The following is a 27,354-nucleotide window of genomic DNA, read 5'->3' on the forward strand; positions in this document are numbered from 1 at the left end:
CCACGTTCTCGAGGTCTAGCGGAGTTAGCGTAGGAGTTTTGGAAGTTTTGTATGGACAGAAAAATTATGGTCCAGGCACAGTACATTCCAGGGAAGAGCAATGTGGAAGCAGATTGGAATTCGAGGTATTTGAGGGATGTGAGCGATTGGAGATTGAACAGTGAAGTGTTTCTGAGTCTTCAGGAGAGGTGGGGTCCATTAGAGGTGGACTTGTTTGCGGACAGGTTGAATACGCAGTTGAGAGAATTTTACAGTTGGAGGCCGGATCGGAGGCGAAAGGGATAGATGCCTTCTTGCAAGAGTGGGGAATGGGAAGGATGTATGCTTTCCCTCTGTTCTCGATGATACAGAGAGTGTTGCTGAAGGTGAGGAGAGAGAAGGCGAATATGGTGTTGATGTTGCCTTTTGGCAGGCTCAGGTTTGGTTTCCAGACGTAATGAATCTGTTGGTGGAGGATCCGGTGTTGCTTCCAAGTTTCCCGGAAGTATTGATGGATGCAGAGGAGAACATTCACAATCTAGTGATTTCAGGACAACTGAGACTTCTAGGGTGTCTGATTTCAGGAGAGTATGGCAGGTGTCAGGCTTATTGATGGAGGCTTCAGAACTCATCTGTGGATCGTGGGCTCTGGGAGCAACCAAGGCCTATAAGTCAGCATGGCGAAAGGGGTGTGATTGGTGTGTTGAGAGGAACTTGGATCCCGTTTCAGTTGATGTAGTGGAGGTTGTGAATTATTTGTCTAGAGTGTTTAGAAGAGGATTTGTATACAGCTCAGTGAATTTGAGCTGATCGGCAATTTTAGCTGGTCTTGTACTGATTGGAGGATTGCCGGTGGGTCAACATGCTTTGGTAAAAAGAGTTATAAAGAGTATTCGTTTGGAACTGCCTCCAAGAGCTAAGTACACTTTCCTTTGGGATGTGTCGGTCGTCTTGAAGGAAGTGGAGAGTTGGGGGCCAAATTCTGGTTTGAGTTTAAGGATGTTATCTTGGAAGTTGGCTATGCTTTTGTGTTTGGTTTCTTTTAGAAGAGTGTCAGACATTATGACATTAGAGGTGACTTCACGGAGTTACCAGCCGGAAGGTGTGTGTTTTGAAATAAGGAGGATAACTAAGACGATGTCAAGGACGGTATTTTATCCGACTTTGGAAGGGCATGGTAGTTTGTGTGTGGTTGATTGTTTAAAGAATTATGAGAAAAGAACACAGGGTTTAAGAGAGTGTGGTTGTTCACAACTTCTGATTTCTTTTAGGAATCCGTTTAGGGCAGTTTCAGCTCCTACTTTAGCTAGGTGGGTTAAGGAGCTGATGAGGAAGTCAGGGGTTGATGTGAGTGTATTAGGGGCACATTCAGTTAGGGGAGCGATGGCTAGTAAGGCTTTCATGAGGGGATCAAGTTTAAGTGGTATATTGAAAGCCGCTGATTGGTCTACTGACGCTACGTTTAAAAGATTTTACTTTAAACCTGTGGAAAATGTTTTGCAGAGAGTTTTGGTTGAACTTTGAACATGCATAATATTGGCCTCCGGGCCTCGCCATAAAATGCAGATTTTCCACAGTTTTAATGGGAAGAAAATCATGATTTTATTAAAGGCACAGAGGCTAATATTATCCCTCCCTAATTTTACCCTACCCTATTGACGGATTGTTATTTTTTCTTATGTAGGTCAGAGCTGAGAAGGGGACGAAGGCGTGGACTTCTGGAGCAATGGAGTTTGAGTTTTGTTGGATGTCTCAAGATTATTTAATGGAACTCATTTTTGTTCGCAGCGAATAAAAGAAGGAAGATGGCTGCCTGTGTTGGATTCTTATGCATGTTCAACGTTCTAGACTTTGGTAGCTGTTCTAATTCTAGCTATTTCTTGCTGCTGTGTGAGGAGCAATAAAGGATTAATGCATACTACTAGCCTCCGTGCCTTTAAAAAAATCATGATTTTCTTCCCATTAAAACTGTGGAAAATCTGAATTTTCAGGACCAGCCAAGCAGGAACTGCAGCTTAAAGCGTGTCACATAAGGTAAGATTTCAATATTGGAATGTGTTGATTTCTGAATGTGTGCTGGTCGACCTCCTGGCTTCTGATCAGGCAGAGAGAGGCTTAAGCATATGAAAGGGGAACCTGTGGTGTCAGCTTCCAGGACTTCGAAGCTGGAGGCACGAATCCGTGATTTTCAGGACCAGCCAAGCAGGAACTGCTGCTTGAAGCTTGTCACATAAGGTAAGATTTCAATATTGGAATGTGTGGATTTCTGAATGTGTGCATGTGAGTGTTTCTATGGATATATGTGTGTTTAATTGCGGGCATGGTGAGTGTCAGAGAGTATGCATGTGAGTGGATTTGGTTCATGGTTAAAAATTATCACTTTTAATAAGCTTTTTTTCAGTGCAGTGCTACAATGCAACATATTAGTTATATATACGCTTCCGTATGTTAAAGAAGTATAATTGTTTTAATTTTGAGGACACTATCATAGTTACCAAAAACCCACCTCGGTACCCAGAACCCCAATCCGACTAGCTATAGTGTCTAATTCTCTCTCCATACTACAGCAAAGCTACCAATGATTAGACATCCTAGAACAGGGGTCTCCAACCTTTTCTGTAGTGAGAGCTACTTCTGGTCAATCAAATTCATCGTGAGCTACTAAAGGCCCAGCAACTCGCGCATTTTTCCAAGAGACCCCCCACGCCCAGTTGTAAGGAGACTACACTAGTGTTTGAACTACAGTTGGCTGCGCAACCGCTGAGTGTAGTTTGTGTATTGATGAGGGCAGGAGGTTTATATTTGTACTGACATGAATATAATATCCTGCCTAGCCAAGTGACTTAATATCGGTTGTAACACTTTCAGACAGTTCAGGCTTTTAGATAAAGTTTTGCATGGCGACATTTAGCGCCCAAAATGCCAATCCAAAAAGCACATACACAAGGCCCACAATGCAATGTTCTATTGCGCAGAAAGCCAAGATTGGTTGAGAGCTGCATGTGATGTGTCCACTGGCATCTCTGGAAATGGAAGATGGACATTTATTTTTATTAAGACACATTTACACGTTGCTCTTCCAGCCTTTGTATTAGTCAGTGTGTTACTTAAATTACATTTGTGATTCAAAACTTTCCTAATTTAAAATAAAGTATCCCTCTTCAAAACTGTTTTGTGCATTATCACACTTGGCCAGCTACCCTCACTGCAGAGAATGGGCACGTTTTTGCATGATGTGCATTGTACACCCTGTCAGCACACACACTTGGTACATAATGGATGCAGAGAGAACACCCACCGGCATCAAGAACACTTGGTACATAATGGATCATGATGCAACTTCCCTCCACGTGATGGACACTTTTTGACGTTCTGACAAGCATCGCATCACCAAATTATCTGCCATGAGACGGAATGTCAACACGGCAGCAAGCATGCCTAATGTTTTAAGTGAGCCTTAGAAAGTGACACTCATAAGAAACACTGTTTTATAACATTTCAGGTAAACCTGGTAATTTGAGCACGTATCCTCTTTTATGCAATTGAAGGATTTCTCTGCAAATTAAGAATTGTATGTATATGATTTTAATGGTTTGCATTTAACATTGTTAAGCTCTTGAAGCGGAAAACCAAACTGTTTTCAGTTTCATTGCAGTGTGCAAACATGAAGCTCAATTCAAACACGAGAAAGATCATGAATCATAGATAGGATCTATATTACAAGGCAGCGTTTTAATCTGTTTTTTTATGGTTTCATGTGCCCTGGACTGCAATGAGTATCCAAGGGGGCACGCATCTGCGCGCCCTTCTGTAGCACTGCTAGATCAGAATATATCCCTAATCTTTCAACACATTCTTCTTTTCTTTATGCAATCATCCTTAAACAATCCTAAAATGCAAAAACTAATCCCATCCCTCCAGCTTAATCTCGCATGTGCTTAAATTAAAAGGAAACCCCAAAACTGTTTTCTCAGCTATTACCGCGTCCCGCTTTCAACCAGCTACTAAATCACTCTTTTGCAGATAAGTCACTTTTCTTGCCTCCTAATCTCTGAACAAATGGATAAACACATAAATCACTTACAAAGCCGCAACCGGCAACCTCATCATCATGTGCACGTCCATTCCCTGCTGCCAGCATTACGTCTTGTTCAAACCACTACCGTGCGTTATTTTAAAGCACGTACACGCCAAAAAACCAGGTGTAATTCTAACCCCGTGACCTGAAGTTTAAACATTTAAGAGACAGCTTTGAAAATTATTTACGTGCACCGCAAACACTTCAAGAAACAACTTCATAATCATTGCATGAAAACGAAAAAGTAATCATCCCCAGTTTTCACCCATAATTCACATGAGCAATAAGCGCACACTCCTTTCCTCCCAAATCATACCATCCTACAAATGCGACAAAATATGACATTAAATAACAAAATAATGCTGCCTAAATTAAGTAAAATAAAAACAAAAAACTCTAAATTTTAGCGAGCGAGCGCCGTCCAGCCAGGAGGACGCTCGGTGTTCGTTATCTGTGATGCCGGACTCTGGTACCCACGGGGTGTGGCCAGCCTCACAAAACTGGAAACAAATGCGAAAAAGAGTCATCCGCACCCCAGCCGTCTCAAGTTGATGTGTGGTTGATAGGACTGAGGGAGCAGCAGGAGGGGACTGAGCGGGTGGGTTGGGGGTTATGCTGAGACTGATAGATGGGCAGGAGTTCCCCTCCAATGCAGTTGGTAATTAGCCCGGCCTGCTTCGGCAGCATCCCAGTTCCCCCCTCCAGGCACCTGCTGGGGAATAGAGCCCCCTCCCCTGTCTGCGATCACAACAGTGAAACGCATTTCAGATGCACCAGAGGGCGGGTGGGGGGCAGCATCAGTGGGCAGCATCAGAGACACGACTGGCCTCGGGCACAGGCGGGATGGATTGGCAGATTACTATTTACGAGGTTTTGTCTGTGTCTCCCTTTCTGCAGCTGGCCAGGGCACCGCCGTGCTTTACTATCTCACGTTTTATGTATAATATTTATAACACTTCTTTCAATGTAGCGCCACCAGAGCATTGACTTTCTTCTCTGCGCTCCTATGTGCTCTCAGATAACTACAGAGTAAGTTTGACAGGTGCTGGTGGAACTCGCAGGAATCTGTTGCCAAAGGTCACAACGCCAGCACCAGGACAAACAGCGCCAGGACTTGTGTGTAGATTAGAATGTTTTGAACCAACCATGTTGGTTGGTGTTCGAGTTAGATGACCACATCTCGATTCCATGCCACCAAGAACACAATAGCCCAGACCTGCCCTAACCGCTGTAACCCTGTAGTTGTTTTAATAATCTCTATTAATAGGAAAAGAGGATACGGGCAAATCACTTAATCTCCCCGTGCCTGGATGTGTAATGTAAATATGGTGCTATGTAAAGCGCTCCAATACCTTCGGGTCGAGTTCGCGCTCGGCTATATAAATATGCAACAAAAAATAACAGGCCAGGGTAGGGGCTCGCTACGGGTGTGGAGCTGATCAGGCCTGCGCAGGGCTCATTAAGCTTACCTGTTGCTCCGGTCGACCTGGTGGCAGGCTGAACAAGGCAGGCGCCACAGGGCCCAGTAGCAGTTTAATACTGCCTGCGCCACCTGCACGCTTTCCAGCACCGGCCGCTCCGCTCTGCCATACCTGCTGCTGTGCACCGGCACTCGACGCGCAGGAAGAAAAACGCGCCTCCAGGGTTTGAAAGGCAGGTGGCGGCTGCGCAGAGACTAATGGAGGAACAACCAATCCTTTTTGGCCCGCCCCTCCCAGCTAAATTCAATTTGAGCAGCTGGTTTGGGTGAGGGCGGGTAACGTCGCCATAAAAAAAGGCCGAAATGTTACAACGATGTAAATAGGCTACTAAATTGTGACGCTACCAGCGCGAGCTACTTGCGGGGCCTTGGCGAGCTACCAGTAGCTCGCGATCGACCGGTTGGAGACCCCTAGAACATATCACTTCGACCCTCTCAGGAATCGTGGGAACAAGAACACTCTTTCATTCAAACACTCGTAAAAGTCCACAACCTGAGTAAACAGAGACACTGTATAGTTTATAATGTTTATTTTAACTAACATGCTCTATAATGCAGTACACAAGCCAATACTAGCAGCAAAATGCATAGGAACAATATAATCAGCATTGTTAAAATTCCATAAAGCACGAAGAGGGAAATCATATTATAAAGACAGTAGAAAGAGGATTACAGTGCCTTACCACCCTCCCCGTGCTAAGAGCTAGTTTATTATACTTATAGAAGACCTCTGGGCTTTGTCAGGGAGACCCCATACCTCCAAGTTTAGATGCAAGGATTTACATCTCCGGACAAGCACAGCTCTTCTATTCTGGAAAGCTTTTCTCCAAGTGCCTCTACATGCATGCAATGCCTTATTAAAAGCACCTGATTTTCAGTAGTGCAGCTGTGTTCTATGTTGTGTCTATGGACGTGAGACTGACCAAAGTGAATCAACGGCATACATTGTTTTTTAACCTTGAACACTCTGTGCAGACAAAGAGTACACCGTACAGCTAGATGTGTGATAGGCAGACCATTCTGTGAAAATGCGCAGAGTATTTACGAGAACAGGGCCATGTAGTTCCATGTGCAAAAGCGGCAAAATGGCAGCCAAGCATATACTAACTTATGCTAACTTAGCAATGTCCGCAGTTAATCCTCTGTCCTCACTACACCCTTCCCTGGTCAGTCCATCGGACAGTGGTCTATGGAGAACACAGAGTTCAAGGAGTCTGAGCAAGAATCAAGAGCATCTATATTTATGTGACGTCAGATTAGGCGAAAAGAGTTAATTTGAAATGTCCCATCAGAGCCTGAAAAAAAAAGTTGTGTCAAAAAGTAACACACACACAAAAAAATCCGGCAAAAATGAGCGTCAGCCGAGTCAATCCATAAGAGTGTATGAGCAGCAAGTTGCAACAGCTTCCAAGAGGAAGTCATTGTTATCGTCAGCAAAAAGAGACGCCATCCAATTAAGTAAACAGAATGAACATACTTGTTCCTTGACAATGGGTGCCTCCAGCAACATCACAGGACAACTTGCATGATACTCAATGTAACTTCGTTGTAGGAAATCCTGTGCTGCTGCACAGATATCCCATTGCGCCAAAACTCCAAGCGCAGCCGCGCAGGCCATAATACCAACACTGGAACATTCTTGCTCATGGGACACTAAGGGACTCATTAGTAGGTCGAAATCCGGTGCAGGAGATACCGTATTGGAGAGGCAAAGATCCAATTTCAATTGAAAAGAACATTCCAAGCAGTTGAAGACTGGTTGCACGCAAGTGAAGTATGCTAAATGAAAGGACAATCCATAAGTCACGCTTAGTGTGGCCAGAGGAAGTGTGCCATAGCATTCAAGCATACGATCACAAAGCATCTGCAGCCGGTCTGAGCTGTGTAGGGCCACAAGAGGAGAAGCCATTTCATAGCAGGCAAATCAACAGCAGTACTCCAGCAGCTAAGGCAAGCAATAGGGGCAACCCACCGAAGAAGCTGGAAAAAATAGAATTAATAAATGCCGGTATCACACCAAATATAGTTTGGGAAAAGGTCACAAGGCCAGAGCCCACAACTTTAAAAAACATGGGCCAAGCCTGCAGTATGAGAGGGATTGAAAATGGTATGAATCAATACACCAAAATGCAGTGAGAGGTCAGTATTAAGAAGGGCTTGTACTTCTGTCCGGGTGTTAGCCACATGAAGGACAAATGTCTTGCGTGCAGATGTGAGCAACACTACTTTTGGGGATAATAGAACTCTTATTCTGCTCAACTTATTGAACTCTGCCTTCAAGGTCAGAATGGAAGGCCAGATTGAGGTATCAAGCCTCCCATGTAGGGGTAGAAAAAGCAAATTTTTACAGCAAACCACACGTTGTGAGACGGTCAAAATTTAAGGGATGCCGGTAAGCATGCCACAGTATTCCTCATTATTTAAAAGCAGATAACTACTGTTTGCAAGCAGAGTGAAAGTAGTTGTAATAGCTGGCACTGGAATACCCTTCAGAACACATGCAAGATTCGGGCCGTAAGGTTACATCTTTCATGCAACTGTATATTTTTGCAAACCAGAGAATGACTTATGGTCGAATCGCATGATTCCCCAGTAAGGTAAACCTCTTTGTCATCCCGCAGGCATCTGTATGTGAATGGTAATGACCACACCTCATGAAGGGATGCACTGCCTAAGGGATCATAACGGCTTAGTGGGTAATGTTTCATGCAGGAGCTAAATTTAAACAATGAAAATGGCAAGGTTATTACCCCATGGATGAGCCAGACAGCTTAGTCCGTTTCGGCCACAGAGATTGGTAAAGGGTCTATCTTTTCAATATGTAGAAGAGTGAATGTAGCATCTTTCATGGACATAAACTGTTTCTGTCAAGTTCAATGGCAAAAATAACAATGACGCGTTAAAATAATACCATGGCACTTTCCCCATCTTCAACGTTTGTAAAGTCCATGCAAACTGCATTACTGAACGCAACTGATTTTGACCATGATACAAAACAGACAAATCATCCTGTACAATATCAACAACAGATGAAACTATATTATCCAACGTATAAATGCGGGAAGAAAGTGTGTTTATACTATTATTAACAACAGCAAGTACTTTCTCTAGATTAGCCTGATCTATTGCTCTTAAACGTGATGCAGCTTCAATTTGAGATAGTTTCCATATTTCGTTGTAAGCTGTGCAAATAAATCTTTTTGTTCTAGGACCTGCAGGCCCTTTTATAAAATCTGTTAAATCAATGTCACTGGATAACAACGACAAATGTTGTTTTACATACGATGGTGTTGAGTGCTGCAACCAATTTTGGCATAATTTTCCAACAGAATAGGTGGTAACTAAATGGGAGTTAGAAAAACGAGGATCAGGCCTATCCTGAGTGTAGCCCGGGGCCTTGTTATGGAAACGGAGTTGGCAAGCATCCAAACTGGTCTGCCAAACTAACCAACCTAATGGGTCTACACTAGAAATATTTAATGTATCATTTGTAAACAAGGCTTGTAATTCTTCAAGGGAATAGTTGGTATGACTGCTCCAGTTCAGATATGTAGCCAGAGCAGGAAAGGTAGGGGCATTCACTTGCTTTGAGGTAGCCAAGTCAAAACAAGTAGTCTGATAGACTGAATCATTTAAAAATAAAATCTGTGTTGGGATGAGGCATGCGCGATGTAAAGCCTCTGTGGCCTGTACCTGCCAGGATCTAGAACCCCAAACAGATTTCAAATCTATTGTGGCTTTCCACAGATCATAGCCACCTACTGACAACTTATTAATAAAGGAATTGGAATACAATAATTTAGTGTGGGTGAGCATAACCTTAGGTTTGGATGAGGTATTTAATCTAAAATAGAATGACTCCGGTTTGGACGTATAAAACTTGTAAAATATGTAAATGTTTTCAAAAGCGTTGTAGAGCTACCTTCTAATGGAGTCGGGCAATGTTCCCACTGTGTGTAAATAACCAAATTTCTATAGTATTAGCTTTATGCAGATAATGATGCCCATAATGCTGGTAGCAAAACAAAACAGCATAATTTGCAGTGTTTAAATACAAATCTTCAGCATCAAATGCAGCATAATACTTCAAATCAGAAAACAAAGACTGCATTGCCCTTACATCCCAATCATCAGAACGTATGTTATGTTTCACTATATCACCCATTGAAACACGAAGTACATTTGGTACATTAATTATCTCTGTAGGACCATGAATTTGGAACTCCATTGCATCCAAAACTATTTCATGTGCAACTGGCCAGGCGGATATGTTGACAAAAGTCTGGTCTCTTTTCATGATGTGAGAAGACAAGTGTGGAGCCAAAGTTCCATCAACCAGTTTTACAGCAGAGCGTTCAGGTAGGTAGTGACCGTTGATGAGAAGGAAAAAGACATTTACAAACCCTATAGACATGAACAGAAAAATGGTGAACAGCACCAACCAGATGTATGTCCAAGGCGGGACCAAATAAGTCTGTTTGAACCATGTGACAAAAATGTGGAATTTGGTAGGAGCCAATGATGATGTGGAGTTCGAGTCAAAAGAAAAACGTGACTGGTTAACGGTATCCGGTGGCAAACAAGGCAAGGACTCGGTAGTGGGATAAGCATATTCAGTTTCTTCATTATGACTGGAAGCAGTGGGGTTTAGTAAGGGATTAGTAACAGAGTCCATCTCTATGGCAGTGTCACACTGTGTGTTGTCAGAAACGCCCAACACCGGATTCCTGGATATGGCTGGACACGATGCCGATGGTATTATACTATTCAGGATCGGCCAGATTTTGTAGCTTGACATTGTCCACTGAGATTTATCTGTTGTCTTTGCAACCAGGAAGTGGTGGTAAAATGACTGTAAAAGTACCCTTCACGCCAAGCACTGGGACAGGTGCACGATAAGAGAGGCCAAACTCTTTTTTGTTCTCCACCTTCTCTCGGACCACGTCTCCGACTTTGGGAATCCAGCCGACTATCGGAATCTGCAGCGCAGCATCAGTGGCAGAGGGTAAATGTTCTTTTTCAAGACTGTCACAAGTCTCTTGTAAGTTCTGTTATATAGCAGAATGATTATCTACGTCAAAGGATGCGGCAGCCGCTGCCATGTCTAGACCATCAAGGTCTGGCACAAACATTTTCATGCCAAAGAGCATTTCGTATGGGGTCCGCCCACCCAGAGATCTTCTAGGGAGATTATTTAATGCACGTTGTACGCTATAGAAATGGGCGAATCAGTTCCTGCCAGTACCTAAAACCCTAGCTGTCAAGGATTGCTTTAAGTCACGGTTCATTCGCTCCACAACTGAGTTGCCCTCAGGGCTGTATGGAGACGAACATTTGTCCTGTACCCCCAAAGACCTCATGGAATCCTTGTACACCTTAGAGGCGAACGCCGGACCATGGTCGGACTGAGAGTTGCCACAAGCCAAAATTCCCACAAACACACGCAAATCCCTGATGACAGTTCGAGCGTCAGCACTGCGTTGTGGCCATACCCAAAGAAAGTGTGTGCACGAATCAACTGGTACTAAAATACATTTATAGGCAGTATCTGAAGAAAATGGACCACAGTGAACTAGATAAGCACATCTGAAAGGTTTATTAGAGATACACAGCTGCGTTTGTGGTGGGCGATTTACCGTTGAAGGTTTAATCTGCTGACAAATGTCACAAGAAAGCACATAAATACGGGTTTGTTTATATAAACCACGCCACCAGTAACGCTGCTGTAAGATAGAGACAGTCGCAGACACGCCAGCATGGGCCGAAGCCATGCCTTCGTGCACGGCCATTATCAGAGAAAGTCTGCGGTCCGCGTTGGGAATCAACCTGTCACCAATGTCATGAATTCTCACATAAGGAACGTTATCGTGACTTAAATGATAAGAGTATTTTGGAGGGAAACCCTGCTGGAAAATACCACCCTTCTCCGTAGCAGCTATTGCGGCCAAAATTTCATCATCAATTTTATTCTTGGATCTTGTAACTGCTGCAACTGAACACGTGGCTACTGCTGTTTTAGCTGCTACATCAGCCAAACTATTGCCGACCGCGTGTACTCCTACGCGCTGGTGGCCAAGAGTATGAATCACAAGTGTGAGAGGCAGATGCTCTTTAAGATCTGCGACTCGAACCCAAAGCATCTTATGCTTAATTGCGCTGCCTTTAGAATCGCGATAGTCATTTTGAGACCAAATGAATAAGTTGTCATTGAAAGACTGAACACAGTAGTAAGAATCACTTACAATTAAAGTAGTCACATTGGGATCTGCAAAATCCAGTGCAAGTACCAGAGGACACAGCTTGGCTAATTGGGCGGTACAGTCACCTAGTGCCTGTGTGTGAAGAACACTGGACTTGAACTCTCCGTTCACTATGGTACCTGCCACTATAGCGCAGGCCTCTGAATACGCATGCTTTGACCCTGTCTCCGGTTGTGCCAAACCGTCGCTGAAAATGAGACATTGGTACTCCTCAAGCGGGTGCATTGACAGAGGAGGAGGAGGAACAAATTCATACTGTAAAAACCTCTGTGTTTGCAGTGAGGAGTCGAAGATAAACGTCACATCTGGAGAGGTCAATGAAGTAGCCCATTGTATCCAACGTGGATGCAAAGCTTTTGAGTTTGGCACCTTTGCTTTTGTCACTGCTTCAAGAGCAGAATATGGAGTCACTACCAAAATGCGTTTCCCCTGCGCCAGCACGCGCTCCTTTAGGACCGCCATCTGGACAGCTGTCAAGACTTTTTCAACAGTGGAAAACCGCAGTACAGATGTGATTTGGAAGCAATAGGCACTGTATCACCTTCATTAGACATCAAGTATGTGAAACCCACTGCACCTGGCACGATACGTATCACCAGGTTTGTGTGGTTATCACGTGTTAACAAGTATTTAGATTCAAGAAGATAGTTGTATGTTCTGGAAGCCAGCAGGCTTTTGAAAAGTTAGGTTGTATCAAAGCGCACAAGGGCTTGATACGCTGGGCATATTTGGGAATGTAAGTACGACTGAAATTAAAAAATCCCAGCAAAGATTATAGATTTTTCAGGGTTGTAGGAGGGCGCAAACGTGCGCATTTCTCCAAGAAGTGAGCCGCCAAGCCTCTACCTCCATTATTGAGCTCGTAGCCCAAGAACAACACTGTGTACTCTGCAATGTGTGATTCTGCAAAGTAAAATTTGTAACCGTAGTCCACAAACAAAACAATGATGCGGTCCACGCAACAAAGATGCGGCCATAATTTGTTGTCCGTGAGATAAATATCATCAACGTACGAGTACGCCTCTGGTTCTATTCCATCTAACAAAGAGACGACATGGGCTGCGAATACACCCAGGCTGTTCTTATAGCCCATGGCTAATCGCCGGAATTGTTTTTGTTTTCTGCCGGCGGTAAAAGCGGTCCATTGACTGCTTGTAGGGGACAGATTATGACTGAAAAAGCCGTTGGAAATGTCAAGCGTAGTTTTATATTTTTTACGAACAAGATTGTCTACCAGGGCAGAACTATGGGTATTCAATGTGAGTTCCAAATGTCGATAATCCAAAACAATGCGGTACAACCCATCAGGTTTGGTTATGGTAAAAGGAGGGTTATTCATCGGTGACACACGTCTCAATCACTCCTTGATACTCTAACTGTGTCACAATCTCAGAAATGGGAGCTTTCGCTTTCCGCCGGAGGGGATACTGGGGTTGTGGCTGTGGCATAGACCGCAAGGGTATCTCATGCGGGGGAGAATCTTTATCCCAGTCCACCTGAGTACGGTACAGTGCTGGTGCAAGCACCAAAGCCCACTCTTCTGCAAAAGACTTTGCTTGCTCCTTGGATACGTTATGTGAAAAACTCCGGAGTATTACCTCCTCCCCCCTCGGAGTGGCAAGAACAAAAGGTGGGGGCCAGTCTGCCTCTGCCAACAAAATGTCATAAGAAGAAGTCAGATTTTCCCAAAAAATCCCTTTAATTATACGCTGTAAGTCACCTTCAATCAGAAGAACAATATTACATAATCTGTCAGGGGAGCCACTCGTGTGTCAGCTGTTTCACTGTGATGAAAGTTTCTGTTGCTGTCCACTCCAGAAATGGACGCAGTGCTACTGCCCATGGTAGGTTCCGGGGCCGGGTTCTCACCATCTGTGGCATATCTCGCTGTCAAAGCAGCAACTTTCTTTTTCTGCAACTGTGGGCGCTATCGAGGAAAACTTTCTTGTTTCCCCTTTCCGTCAGTCTGAGGTTGCTCACGTCCTTGCGGGGCACCTTGACCTCTGCCACGCTCCTGGCATTCACCTCCACCAGCTTGCGAGCCCGATGTTTCCTGTGAGGAACGAGGAGAACACTGATCAGGAACTTGAAACCAGTCAGGAGAGCAAATTCTCGCGCGGTCGCGCAATTCATAAGTGCGCTCAGAAGATACGGGTACCGGTGATGCTGCATGCGACCCCTGTTTCTGTCGTTGCTTCCCCTGTTTTTTATTCTTCCAAATATTTTTAGGAAAGTAAGGACGGTTTTCTATATCAGATTGTATCGTCTGAGTTTGCTGTTGTGCTGGTACTCTAGCAAAAGGCGTAACCCCAAAACTATTGCGGCCAATGGTTTTATAAGCCTCTGCAATAATTTTGGGTAATTATCGTCCTCCGGGACAAGGCGCAAAGCATTGGACACTTGAAAGTTTACTACATCTCCCTTGACGTTAGCAAGGATCAGATCAGAAACTACGTCGAACACTCCAACCAGACTCATCCCTAATTCAACAGCTGCCTCCGGTCCGTGCTCCTCTTGAACACGCTTAATCACGGAGGGGAGCACAGTCATCGAGGGTGTGCCGAAACACTTTGCATATACTGCTGCGAATACTTTACCCCAACTCTCACAATCTGTTACTTCGGGTACTAAGTCTTTCTGCAAACTAATAGTTAAAATCCTGTGTTTTTCCACAAGAGTTGTATTTGGAAATACCGCTTCCAGCTGGTCAAATTTCTCAGCAAGCCAGTAAGGTAAATCATCCTTATTTCTGTGGACTCTTGCCCATAACCAAATTAACCATGACAGGACTAATAGGCAGACCGCAAGGTCCAGCTGGTTGCGCAGCAACACCAGGTGCTCTCACCTGAAGATTGCTTGAGACGTATTGTACTAGAGCTCGATGCACCTCGATAAAGGAGGTGTGCAAGATGCGGAGATCTGCAATCTGAACCGCTAGATAACGGGGATGTGGTGTGAACACGGCCAAAACTGGCCAAGGGGCTCCAGGAATGGATAAAGGGCCTAAACGGACCGGAGTCACTGACTGGGGGAGGGCGCCATTAAACCAAATGCGGTGATGCCATGCCGAAATCAGAGTTCTATAATGCTGATATACATAAGGAGTTTGTGTGGGAGTGCATACATGGAACAAGTTATCTGTTCCGTCCACGTCTGGAAAGGTTACCCAAGAATAAAACGCCTCAAAGTGGAAAGCTGGATCAGCTCCCACCTCAAAAATAGGTTCGCCACCCGCGTCAGGCATCCCATAAGTAGTCAAATGATGACGGAGCGCCGTGCGGCTATGTGCTGCAATATCTACCTCAGCCATAAAGACAAAGAAAAGAGAACAACTTTTTTGGGGGGGATTATCAAGTTTAATATATTTAAAGAGAACAAGAAATTCATTGGCAGCAAATCAGACACATTATACACGCACAATGCAATCCTTAAGAATGGCAGAGACCTATAAAAACATTCATGGGATGGGTAGACCACCAGCTTATAAATGACCATATACAAGATAGGCACAACAATCTCAGGCCCCCAGTAGATTAAACCATTTGCCCCAGATTCTGCTGAAGAGTTCAGGACAACCCCTAGCTTTGAAAAGAGGCTCCTCCTGGGTACCGCACCAGTCCACCCCCCTTCTCCATCTCCGTACTGTGGGGAATTTAGCTTGAGACCAGAGTGCCGCGATGTCACGTTTTGCCACCGCCAATGCCGTTCCCAAGAATTGTTTATCAGCCCGGGATCCATCAAGGCCGTCAAACACCCCCAGGAGCATGCGCAGCAGGTCGTGGGGTACCTCCCACCCAAGGGCCTGTGTGAGCTCGAGCTCCATCCCCGCCCAGAATGGCGCAAGGGCAGGACATTGCCATACCATGTGATAAAAATCAGCCGAAGTCTGCTGGCAGCGCGTGCAGGACGGGAGGGCCGCAGGCGAGCGCTGTATAGGCGCGCGGGGGTGAGGTATGCCGCATGGAGATAATAGAGCTGGACTAATCGCGGCTTGGAGGAGGTCGTCAGCGTTTTGGGGGCCATAAGGGCGTCCCTCCAATCCGCGTCCTCCAGGGGACCCAGCCACCCCTCCCAGCGAGTGCGAAGGAGGTCCAGGACCGCAGGGCCGTTGTTCACTAGGGAGTGATAGATCCGCGACACCCCCCCTCTACCCAGGTTCCCCATCATCACTTGGGCCTCTAGGGGGCTGAATTCTGGGAAGGATGTGGGGGAGGGGATGTGGACCTGAAGAGCATGTCTGAGTTGTAAATACTTGTAGAATTGGGAGGAGTGGAGGGAATAACGGTGCTGTAGGTCTGCAAATGATCTGACATGGTCCCCCACCCAAACGTCTCCGAGAAGTGAACTCCCTATGAGGTCCCACCGAGAATGTCTTGGAGAGAGGAGACCTCCGCCAGCCACGTCCCACTCCACAGAGGCGTTTGTCTGGTCAGTTTCCGGTTCCACTTGACATGTCTTAGCGCGGCACGCCAGGCCACAAGCACCGCCCTGGTGAAAGGGGGAAGAGCCTGCGGCACTGGGCTCCCATACAGGTAGGCTTGGAGCTGCGAGTTCCGAGCCCGGAGTTCCACTCTGTACGCCGGGTCGGACCAGCCGCCCGCGAACCAGTCGTGGATCACGATAAGCCGTGTGGCCAGGTAGTAGAGGTGAAGATTAGTCGCCCCTGTCACACTGTGGTATGCAGCAGTGCGCCAGGGAAATTTGCGGCCTCTTTCCTCTCCAGAGAAAGTGGGTAATGACCCCGTCCAGCTCCCAGAACCAACTCCCTGGGAGATACAAGGTAACATTCTGTAATATGTATAGGAAGCGGGGGAGGACCATCATTTTGAAAAGGGCACTTCTGCCAAGGGGGTTGAGAGGGAGAGATTGCCAATTCTTAAGGTCCGCCTTTGACCTAGTAACTAGAGGGGTGATATTCAAGGGCCACTCAAGCTCCGGATGTAGAGCAATCCATACCCCCAGGTACTTAAATGATTGCCTACGCAGGGGGATGGATGTTTGCCAATCGAAGCACGCACGTGAGGGGTGCAAGGGAACCAGCGTGGATTTTGCCGAGTTGAGCCTGAGCCCAGAAGTTTGCTCAAAGGCCTCGAGAGCATCCAAACATATCAGGCCAGAGCAATCGGGATCCGCCAGAAAGAGGAGAATGTCATCCGCATATAAGGCTATTTTGTCAATCTGGGTCGGATCCCAGGCCCAACCCCAGATGAGGGGGTCTTGGTGGATGAGGCAAGCCAGGGGTTCCATCGCCAGGGCAAATAGAAGTGGGGAGAGCGGACAGCCCTGGCGAGTCCCCCTCTGGATAGGGAATGGCTCTGAGAGCACACCGTTGATAAGGACCCCAGCCCTAGGAGCAGAGTACAGGACCCGGGGGAGATGTCGGAACACGGGTCCAAGACCCATCCTCTCCAACACGTTTGCCAGATAACCCCAATCCACCGTATCAAAGGCTTTCTCGAAGTCTAGGAAGAGCAGGGCCAGATACGGGGTGAGGCGGTGACGGTGTGCCAGAGCGAGGTGGAGGCGGCATATGCAATGCCTAGTACCCCGGGCAGGCATAAAGCCGCATTGGTCAGGGTGCACCAGCGTTTGCAAGTGGGGGCGAAGTCTCTGAGCCGCCACAGTGGCAAAGAGTTTGATCTCCGTATTAATGAGGGAGATAGGGCGGTTATCCGCGCAAGCAAGGGAGGGCGGCTGCGTCTTTGGAAGGACTACGATAGTGGCCACGTCCGTCTCGGGGGGAAGGACCCCGCCTCCATTACATGATTGAACAACTCCACCAAGTGCGGAACCAAAGTGTCCCGGTAGGTCGCATAGTACTCCTGGGGGTAACTGTCGGGGAGAACAACTTTAATGCATGGCAGCGCAATATAAGTTAGTGATTCAAAAGAAGAACACAACCGTTTAATTGTATCAAGCTTGAAAAAAAAACCTATAAAAACATCAATATAGGTAGGTTATGCCATCACAGCTGTTTCCGGAAAACAGAAGCGAGGGTATTATGGACATGCACAAGTACTCGTAAATAAGTACCAGATCAAACATTAGGTGCGCCATGTTGCAGGGATTCTGCACATACACAGAACTTTGCGAAGGAAACCAGGACCTCGGTGTGTAGTGGTTACCAAAAAACCCACCTCGGTACCCAGAACCCTAATCCGACTAGCTATATTGTCTCATTCGTTTTCCATACTACAGCGAAGCTACCAATGATTAGACATCCTAGAACATGTCACATAAGGTAAGATTTCAATATTGGAATGTGTGGATTCTGAATGTGTGCATGTGAGTGTTTCTATGGATATATGTGTGCTTAATTGCGGGCATGGTGAGTGTCAGAGAGTATGCATGTGAGTGAATTTGGTTCATGGTTAAAAATTATCACTTTTAATAAGCTTTTTTTCAGTGCAGCGCTACAATGCAACATATTATTTCTGCATACGCTTCCGTATGTTAAAGAAGTATAATTGTTTTAATTTTGAGGACACTTTACCATATTTACGTGATGTTTGTATGTTTGTTGTATGAGTTACTGTTGCAGGGATTCTGCACATACACAGAACTATGCACAGGAAACCAGGACCTCGGTGTGTAGTGGTGTACAAAAAAAACCACCTTGGTACACAGAACCCCAATCCGACTACCTATAGTGTCTCATTCGTTCTCCGTACTACAGCGAAGCTACCAATGATTAGACATCCTAGAACATGTCACTTTGACCCTCTCAGGAATTGTGGGAACAAGAACACTCTTTCGTTCAAACACTTGTAGTAGTCTTCAACCTGAGTAAACGGAGACACTGTATAGTTTAAAATGTTTATTTTAACTAACGTGCTCTATAATGCAGTACATGAGCCAATAGTAGCATCAAAATGCATAACAATATAATCACAATTGTTACAATTCCATAAAGCATGAATGGGGAAACCATATTATAAAGTTAGTGGAAAGATGACTACAGTGCCTTACCACCCTCCCCGTGCTAAGAGCTAGTTTATTATATTTATAGAAGACCTCTGGGGTTTGTCAGGGGAACCCCATACCTCCAAGTTTAGATCGAAGGATTTACATCTCCGGCTAAGCACAGCTCATCTATTCTGGAAAGCTTTTCTCCAAGTGCCTCTACATGCATGCAATGCTGTATTAAAAGCACCTGATTTTCAGTAGTGCAGCTGTGTTCTATGTTGTGTCTATGGGTGTGGGACTGACCAAACTGAATCAACAGCATACATTGTTTTTCAACCTTGAACACTCTGTGCATACGAAGAGCACAGTATACAGCTAGATGTGTCAAAGGCAGACCGTTCTCCTGTGAAAATGCGCAAGCAGAGTATTTACGAGAACAGGGCCATGTAGTTCCGTGTGCAAAAGCGGCAAAATGGCAGCCAAGCATATACTAACTTATGCTAACTTAGCAATGTCTGCAGTGAATCCCCTGTCCACTACATTACAAAACAAATAGTTTCAGGGCTCTTCTAAAAATAAACAAAAATGCACGTATTGCACCCCGTTTGTTTTTGTTCCTTTAACAGATGAAAGAAAAATAAAAGTGGTGCAGTCAGTGCATATTTGTTCATTTTTACACCAGCCCTGAAAATATTTCCTTTGTAACTCATACAATAAACATTAGCTAAATATGCTAAAGTATCCTCAAAATGAAAACAATGGTATTTCTTTAACATATGGAAGCTTGGGCATTATTAAGAGGGGAGAAAGTTGACATGTAAAACCTTGTACTGACCCAGATTATTATAGAGAAACATTATAGTCTATAAAATCAAACAACAGGTTTTTGTACAGCTGGTATTCTGAACCCACAAATTTGAAAGTGCTTTCATATGCTGATAGTGAACAAGGAGTTTGGTAAAATATAATGTGTGCCTACCGTCACACAATTTAAGCTGAGAAGCTGTGATTTAACCACATTTTCTGATTTCACTATGTAGAAATTAGCCACTAAATGGTTATTTGTCTTTCTTGTTTATCCTAATGCTCTGTTGTTCCCGCTTTGTGTATTTTTCTGCAGTTTTCATATAGCGTAACCTCTACCCAAAGGTGTTGCAGTGCTACAGTGAGCACAAGTACCACATAATCTGTTAGACCCTGGCATCACTGGTCAATTCTTATTGCAAATCAACACCCACACAAATCCATCTGTTTCAACCAGGAGAAGATTCAGCCAGTATTCCCACTTTCAAATCCTGCAAGGTGCCATAATAACCATATGGTCACTATAGACAAACCTACCACATTTAGCATTGTGTTTTCAAAATGTTCTTGTAGGGCAGAGCGCGCTGAGCCCTCTTTAGAGTATCAGTCTTGCTCACTTGTTCCGATTCCAGGTACAGAGGTACGCCTCACCTCTTTCAAAGTCCACCAGCTGCCACTGCTAAATATATTGGAAAGAAGTATGCATGTGTTCCAACACAGGAATCAATTGACCAGTTTACTTCTCACAAAAGTTCTATTCTGCTTTAGGATTCCAGCATTTTACTTGATTGGGAATTCCACACAGGTCAGCAGCTTCCTCAGCACTGACAGCCAATCTCCAAGAGATAGTTTCCAAGAGCAACAAGCACTGGCAAGGCTAACAGGTTTTGCCTATGTGAAATCTATTGGCTTTTTCAAAGTGTTTTTTAGACATGTTGCACACGCAAAATGGCTTAAAGTTAAGAAAAGAAATGCACTATGACGTGGCCATGTTGACCGCCTCATAGCACTTTTCTTTTCTTTACTTTACATGTTGTATAGCATCCCGCGCTGCTGTGCATCATATGTAAAATAAAAACATTGAGAAAGCCTAATAGCAAAATGAGGGAGGGGTGGAGGAGATAGGTAGGAGCAAGAGCATGGGCAGTGGGAGGAGGGAAGCAGATCGAAGGTAGCTATCAAAAGCTCGGACAGCCAGGGTAGGTGGGGACGGACGTCGAACACATGCACTCTTATAGAGTGCATGAAGGAAAGTAAGAATAAAAGTACCTGCAGATGTGCTCGGCCAGTGGAAGGCCACTAGGTCCCAACAGGAAGCTCTAGCTGGTCCATGCCTCACAGCAGGAACACACACTTGAAGCCTCAGGTGGAAGCAGGAGCCAATAAGAAGCAAGGAAACATGAGTGACCTCGAAGCTAACCAGTGGTAAGTAGTAGGCGGGCTCTAAGTCCCTTTTAAGCTTTTAGTCTATAAAATATTTTGCAAACAACAGTGCAAGTGCTATCTGCAGGTGAAACCTATAAATCACCAGCAAGTGAATATTTGTTATACAATAAATTATAGCCTTAGTATTACTGGCCGGTCCTGAAGTATTTGCTCCACGGGGCAGAGCAGCCAGAAATTTTCTCCATCTAGTGTTCTCCTATGCCAGCCTTAAAACCTTTACAATTGGTGGTGCTTGACCTTTAAAGTACCATCCAACAATGCGGCTGGGTCAGGAATATCTATTTAATGCCAAAACATTTCCCACCCCTAACACTGCCACTAGGATGCAAGTCAAGTCATCAGGGATTTCTTTTCACAATTCTTAAACAACACAAAGACTTCTGGGACAGACTACAAGTAAGGAGGGACTTCTCAATCAAAGATACCTCCCGTTCCAACTGATATGTTCAAGAGAAACCAAATGTTTCTCTTCAAAACGGTACAAAAACACTTCTTTGTGCTTGCTATAAAACTTGTCAGTTCTTACAGTTTTATGCTGGCAGAAGTTCTACCTGTCTTACACTGACGCTGTTCAGCAGAATGATTCACACCTTCCATTCAGAAATAGGAGAATCCGTACTTATTTCTCATTTGTTCCCTGTTCCTTTGTCCTAGGAGGTCTACGACTTGCAAGGGCATTAGTAGTTTCAGACGTCCCAGTAATATCATATATTGCATTTAACTCCAGCGCCAGAGTGTAAATGGGAAAATCCACCGTAATGCCCATGGAACGCCTCCCGGGTGCAGAATAAGGCGACGCAGCGATTTGCGGTGCGTCACCTTACTAATGATTTATGAGGCCACTCAAAGCCATGCAGGGTGGCTTTCCGTTGCTTCATAAATCTTTATGAAAGCCCTTCGTCACACATGTACTGCTTTACGTGGTGCAAAAGTGATGTAGGGCTCCCATAATGAAGCCCGGTAGTTCTAGTTTTGGGCTGATGTGCGTATTTTATTAACTAGGCTATTGATTAGTGGCAGATAAAACATTCGTTTTTGATGCTTTGGTTTTAGATGCCAGAAAGAGTTTTTATTTAAATTTGGGAAATGTTTTAAATATAATCAAACTGGAGGTAGCTGCGAGGAGGAGTAGGGTAGCTATGTTGAGCTGCTGAGGGTCCATCCTTTGCCTTTTCCCAACATACAATGTAAATCAATTGATTGGAAATTCCTCACGTAATTTTGGGAGCTTGCAAAAAACAAGAAAACCAGACAAGATGGAGGAGCCCAGGGAGCTCAACGTGACAGATAAGCTTGGCATCACGTCGAACCTACATTGTATATCTAAGGTGAAGTTTGTAGAGAAAGAGGTGGCTCCTAGCGCTTATACCTCTAAATTGCTGAAAAGTGCTCACCTGCTCTGCGGCTTCAGGATGATATCGATCCATTTCATCCGTAAAATGGTAGCATAGTGCCAGGTCTAGTTCATGTGTATAGGGTAGAATGGTTACTAGAAATTTATATAATATGTTTTTAGCAGAGGAGCCTAGAAATGGTGATCCATTATGTCATGTTGTGTTGGGTTGTGTTGTCTTGGTTGCACTTGTATTGCGTGCACTCTAACATTTTTATGACTTTTCAGTCTGGAATGAGACACTTGTGCTTATGCTTCCTGGCACTTGTTCCTTGTTCTTGAGGCAAGGTTATGCAATAAAATCAAGTTAGTGGGTGTACAATTTGGAGGGCATACAATTTCAAGAAAACACTGTTTTAACTATTAAGCATATCTCATTTTAAAACAGACCTCTTAGACTTGCAGGGTCACATCCTATTGCCACTGAGATTATTGGTTTCGATTTCCCAACTAGGAAAGGACATTGAGTTATTTTAATATGGACTAATCTGGAATAATTTGGAGTTGCTCACCCGCATAATTTCCCAGTACTATTGAAACTCTCCTAAAAAATGTCAACGTATATATTCAAGAAAGAGTATTATTAAGAAGTCCTCTTTATGTTCAATAACTAAATTGTTATTTGGAGTTACTTATTTATTGTTCAGCAGCTTAGGGGCTCATTTAGACTCAGGAGGGCAGCCTTTCCTGTCTATGGAGTCCTTGGCATCCATCCATGGTAGAGAACCGCCCATCACATTCTGAGACTGTTGTCTGATTGGCAGGGATATCACTGTGTGTATATATAGTACTTCCCACAGTTCGACAATTGTACTTTAGGCCGAGCAGTATGACCAGTGAGCAGCATGGTCTATTCACCCAGGGAGTTAGTTTATGGAAAACAAAAAAATAAATAGCTCTGATGCAAAGGGAGTGTTCTCCCTACATGATGGAGCCTCTGTACGTTTTCCCTGTCCAGGTTGACCATGCCTCTCTTGGTAGACCTTGACAAGGACACTCAGTGATGAACAAATATCCCTTCTGCCCTCAGGTAGTGCGAGGCTATCAGCATCATGACCCAGCGATCCTTTGGCTGACAAACCGCTGGGTTATGGGATTTCTCTGATGTACCTACTGAGGCTCTGTCATCAGAGACCCTGCAATTCTACCACCTAAATGGAGAGGAGGAACTGTTTGCTTGGTAGATGACAGATCCGGCTTCTTTTTTTTGACAGATTCCCAGATCCGCAAAGACCGACTGAGGCCTTTCCTTTTTTACAATTGAGAAAATTGATGGAGCCCCATGGTGGAAGGAAACACTTTGTCAGTTCAATAAAAAAAAGTACAGATATGGTCAGTGCTTGGCTTCATAGAAGGGTAGCAAGTCATTGCACTATAAAGCACATCACATGATCCTAAATTAAGCCTGATGAAATATATTATAGAAGGGTATAGTAGCTCCCCCTTGGCAGTAGGCAGAGATAATGTTGAGCATAAGCTACCTCCTCATTCTGCAAGATGTAGCATTGATGAGTGGAAATTCATGTCAGCAAGGACGCCCTATTGTAGGAGTCCCTGATCATGATCAATGGCTGAAAGATAGGATCTTACTTTAACGGAGGGCATCCAATGCCAATAAAGCCTCACCTCCTGCTACTGCTACAAAAGTCAATCTGCATGTATATCTAGTGGTAAAAGACCATATACACACCTGGAATAGACCAGTCTTTGCTTGTCTAATCCCATGTGGGGGCATACAGTGGGTTACCACACAGCACCCAGCCCATGAGAAAACACAAGCCTAGATTGGCTTTAATTCCCAGCAAAATGTGTTATGGTAAAGATGAATATGTTGATGGTAAGGTTTGTTGGGAGAGAAATTGACAACTATGCATGTTTTGGGGAGTTATATTAGTGTCTATTGGCAGTTATAATGAGTGCATGTTGGGAGTTTGATTTGGGGTATTCATCAGTTTCTTCTATATGATGGTCTTTTCGGATCTCTCTGAGCTTAGCCAAGGTTTGGCAATCCCTGCGTCAAAATCTACTGGGTCATGTAAAATTCTCTTGTGGTTATGTATGGGTCTACTGGAGGTATTTACCAGTCGCTAAGGTTTCCTTGAAACTCTGTGATAGTCTGTTTTTGGCTAAGTGAGGATCTGTTGTCGTCAATGTGTAGGTTAGTTGGTTATGCCGTTTGTATACTACCAATGCCTGTCTGAGTGCCCGTGCAGGATAGCCAGTAGAGACAGGTCATGTGGTTTGAGAGAGAAAGAACACGTTTGTTTCTAAATGAGTCTCTGTGATATTGAAACAAATGATCTTGCAGGCAAATTACAGTTAATATATGCTTTGTTATTTCCTAGTAACCCGCTTCCCTCCAGTGATAATTTTATCTGCATGATTTTTTGCATTTGTTCAGTTTGTAGGTTGGGCACCACCTGACGTTGCACACGTATATCTGTATCTCTACTGGAAGCTGCATAAGCAATGCATGTCATTTGAAAAGATACACTAATACAATGATATATAAATAAAAGGTAACTGATAAAGCCTACTTTTTGCTGCAAGAATTCATACATTTGATTCGATGTGCTTTATAACTAGTTTGAAAGAGTCTACACTTTGGAGCCCCATTTACAAGAATTATTCTAATATTATAGAGTGGTTATTGAAGTCAAATTTTAGAGTAGGACTGCAAAATACTTACTATGGAAGATGAAAATTAAACAAAAGATCTCGGTGATGTTCACAATTTCGTTGGAGATCATTCACTTGAAACACACCAATGCATAGCCAATCTTCCAGAGATCACCATATAAGTTGCCTGCTCAAATGTCTATTTTCCAGCTGATTTTTAGGCATATGGATCAGTGTTTGAAATGTCCCTTTCTGCAGGGTGACCCCCAAATAGTTTGCCTTCCTCTCCCCCACCCCTTTTTGCTGATTCATGTTTGTTGGATTAAGGCCTCTGGGCACTTTACCACTGGTAACCAGTGCTAAAGTGTATGTGCTCTGTACTTAAAACATGGTAACATTGCTGAGCCATAGTTGGCATCTTTAATTTACTTATAAGTCCCTAATAAAGTGCTCAGGGCCTGTAAATTAAATTCTACTAGTGTGCCTGCAGCACTGATTGTGCCACCCACTTTAGTAGCCCTTTAAACATGTCTCAGGCCTGCCATTGCAGAGCCTGTGTGTGCAGTTTTAAACTGCCATGTCAACCTGGCATGTTAACCCTCTTGCCAGGCCCAAACCTTCTTTTTTAATACATAGGTCACCCCTAAGGTAGGCCCTAGGCAGCTCTAACTGCAGGGTGCAGTGTTTATACAAATGTTCGTCTAAGTTTTACATGTCCAGGTACTGAAAAACTCTCATACTTTTTTTTCCACTACTGCAAGGCCTATCTCTCCCATAGGTTAACATTGGGATTACCTTATTTCATTTTATAAGTGTAATTTCCAAAAGGGAAAATATGGATATTTCAAGTTTGGTGTCTCTGGACTCACAGTTTAAAATCACAACTTATGGTAAAGTTGGATTTTAAGTTGCAGGTCTGAATTGCTACTTTTAGAAAGTTGGCATTTTCTTGCTTTAACCATTCTGCAACTCAGCCTGTCTGTGGTGAGTGACAGCGGGGCTGTGTGCATCCGCTCCAGACAGCCATACTCAAAGGGAGCTTAGCTGTGACTGATGGGCCATCAACATCCAGATGGACCATCCCAGCGAGGATGGGAGGGAGGAGCTGACACTTACACCTGAATATTCTGAGCCTGTCACCACACAAAGGGCTGCATACCCCCCTGTACTGAGTCTGGAGCCAGGGCTGGTAGGGCAGGGACTCTGTGTTCTTCAAAGGCCTCTCTTTGAAGTCTCCCCCACTTCAAATGCACAACTGGGTATAATTACTGGACCTCAGTCACCACCACTTTAGAACGCTTCTGGAACTGAGGACATTCTACCAGAAAGAAGGACTACTGTGGTGCCAAGACGGACTGCCACTTTGCTGAACTGCTTTGCTGTGGTGGCCGTTGCATCTTGCCTAGGAAGGCATCTCTACATCCCAGAACCAAAGTATCTCCAAGGCCATGTTGGCTTTACTCCTGCTGCAGAGTAATGCACTCAAATCCTGCTAAGATCACAGGACGAATATGACCTTCACCAAAGTCAACTTTACTTTTATTTGCTGATCAAACACGTAATTTCCCAATAAATCTCTGCTGTGGCGGTTATACAAGAATACAGCCTTTTGGATACATAGGTGCAACTGGCATTGCTTTTAGTCCATAAAATCTTTGCAATATACAAATCATTTGTGGTCAACATGCCAAACTCCTTTGGGCACCAACGCAACGCATGGACTTGGGAACACTAACTGATGATGACTGGCAGGAGGCCTTGGCATCTCCCAAAGAGGCAGCTAGTGCAGCTCAATACCATATTATACAGCTAAAGTACTTGCACCGGGTATACCTCATTGAAGATAGGCTGTGCCTGGGCTTGTCAAATCTGGGGCTTTCCCTACAATGTACCACAGAAAAGGGAGACTTCATGCAGACAGTCTGGAGCTGTGGGTTTTTGGGTTGGGGGCTCCCTAGAGACCTCAAACACACTTTATTTCACATTACAAAGGACATACATAGTGATAGATACAAATGAGCCCTGTTATGGCTTGGCTTGGTTATAACAAAGTGAGATATAACTAAGGCCTGGAGGGGCTCGAGGCGCCGGCTGCTGCCTCCGTCTAGAATGTCCCATATACATTGCATGAGGGCGCCCACATAAATACAGCAGAATATGCTGAGACTTAACGCTATGCTGGGGGAATCCAACTCGAGCCGTACCAAAGAAGGACAAAGGGATGGAGCAAGGCAAACCAACTGTCTGTCTTGGTGGTATAATTTCCATATGGACTGATGTAATAAGATGATGTAAGGTATTTCCTCATTGTTTGATTATCCCAACTGCTGGTTTATTGTATACCATACAAAAGTTAATAAAAAGTTATATTAAAAAAATGAGAGGCATT

Source organism: Triturus cristatus, chromosome 9 (assembly GCF_964204655.1).
Source record: "Triturus cristatus chromosome 9, aTriCri1.1, whole genome shotgun sequence".
Lineage (NCBI taxonomy): Eukaryota > Metazoa > Chordata > Amphibia > Caudata > Salamandridae > Triturus > Triturus cristatus.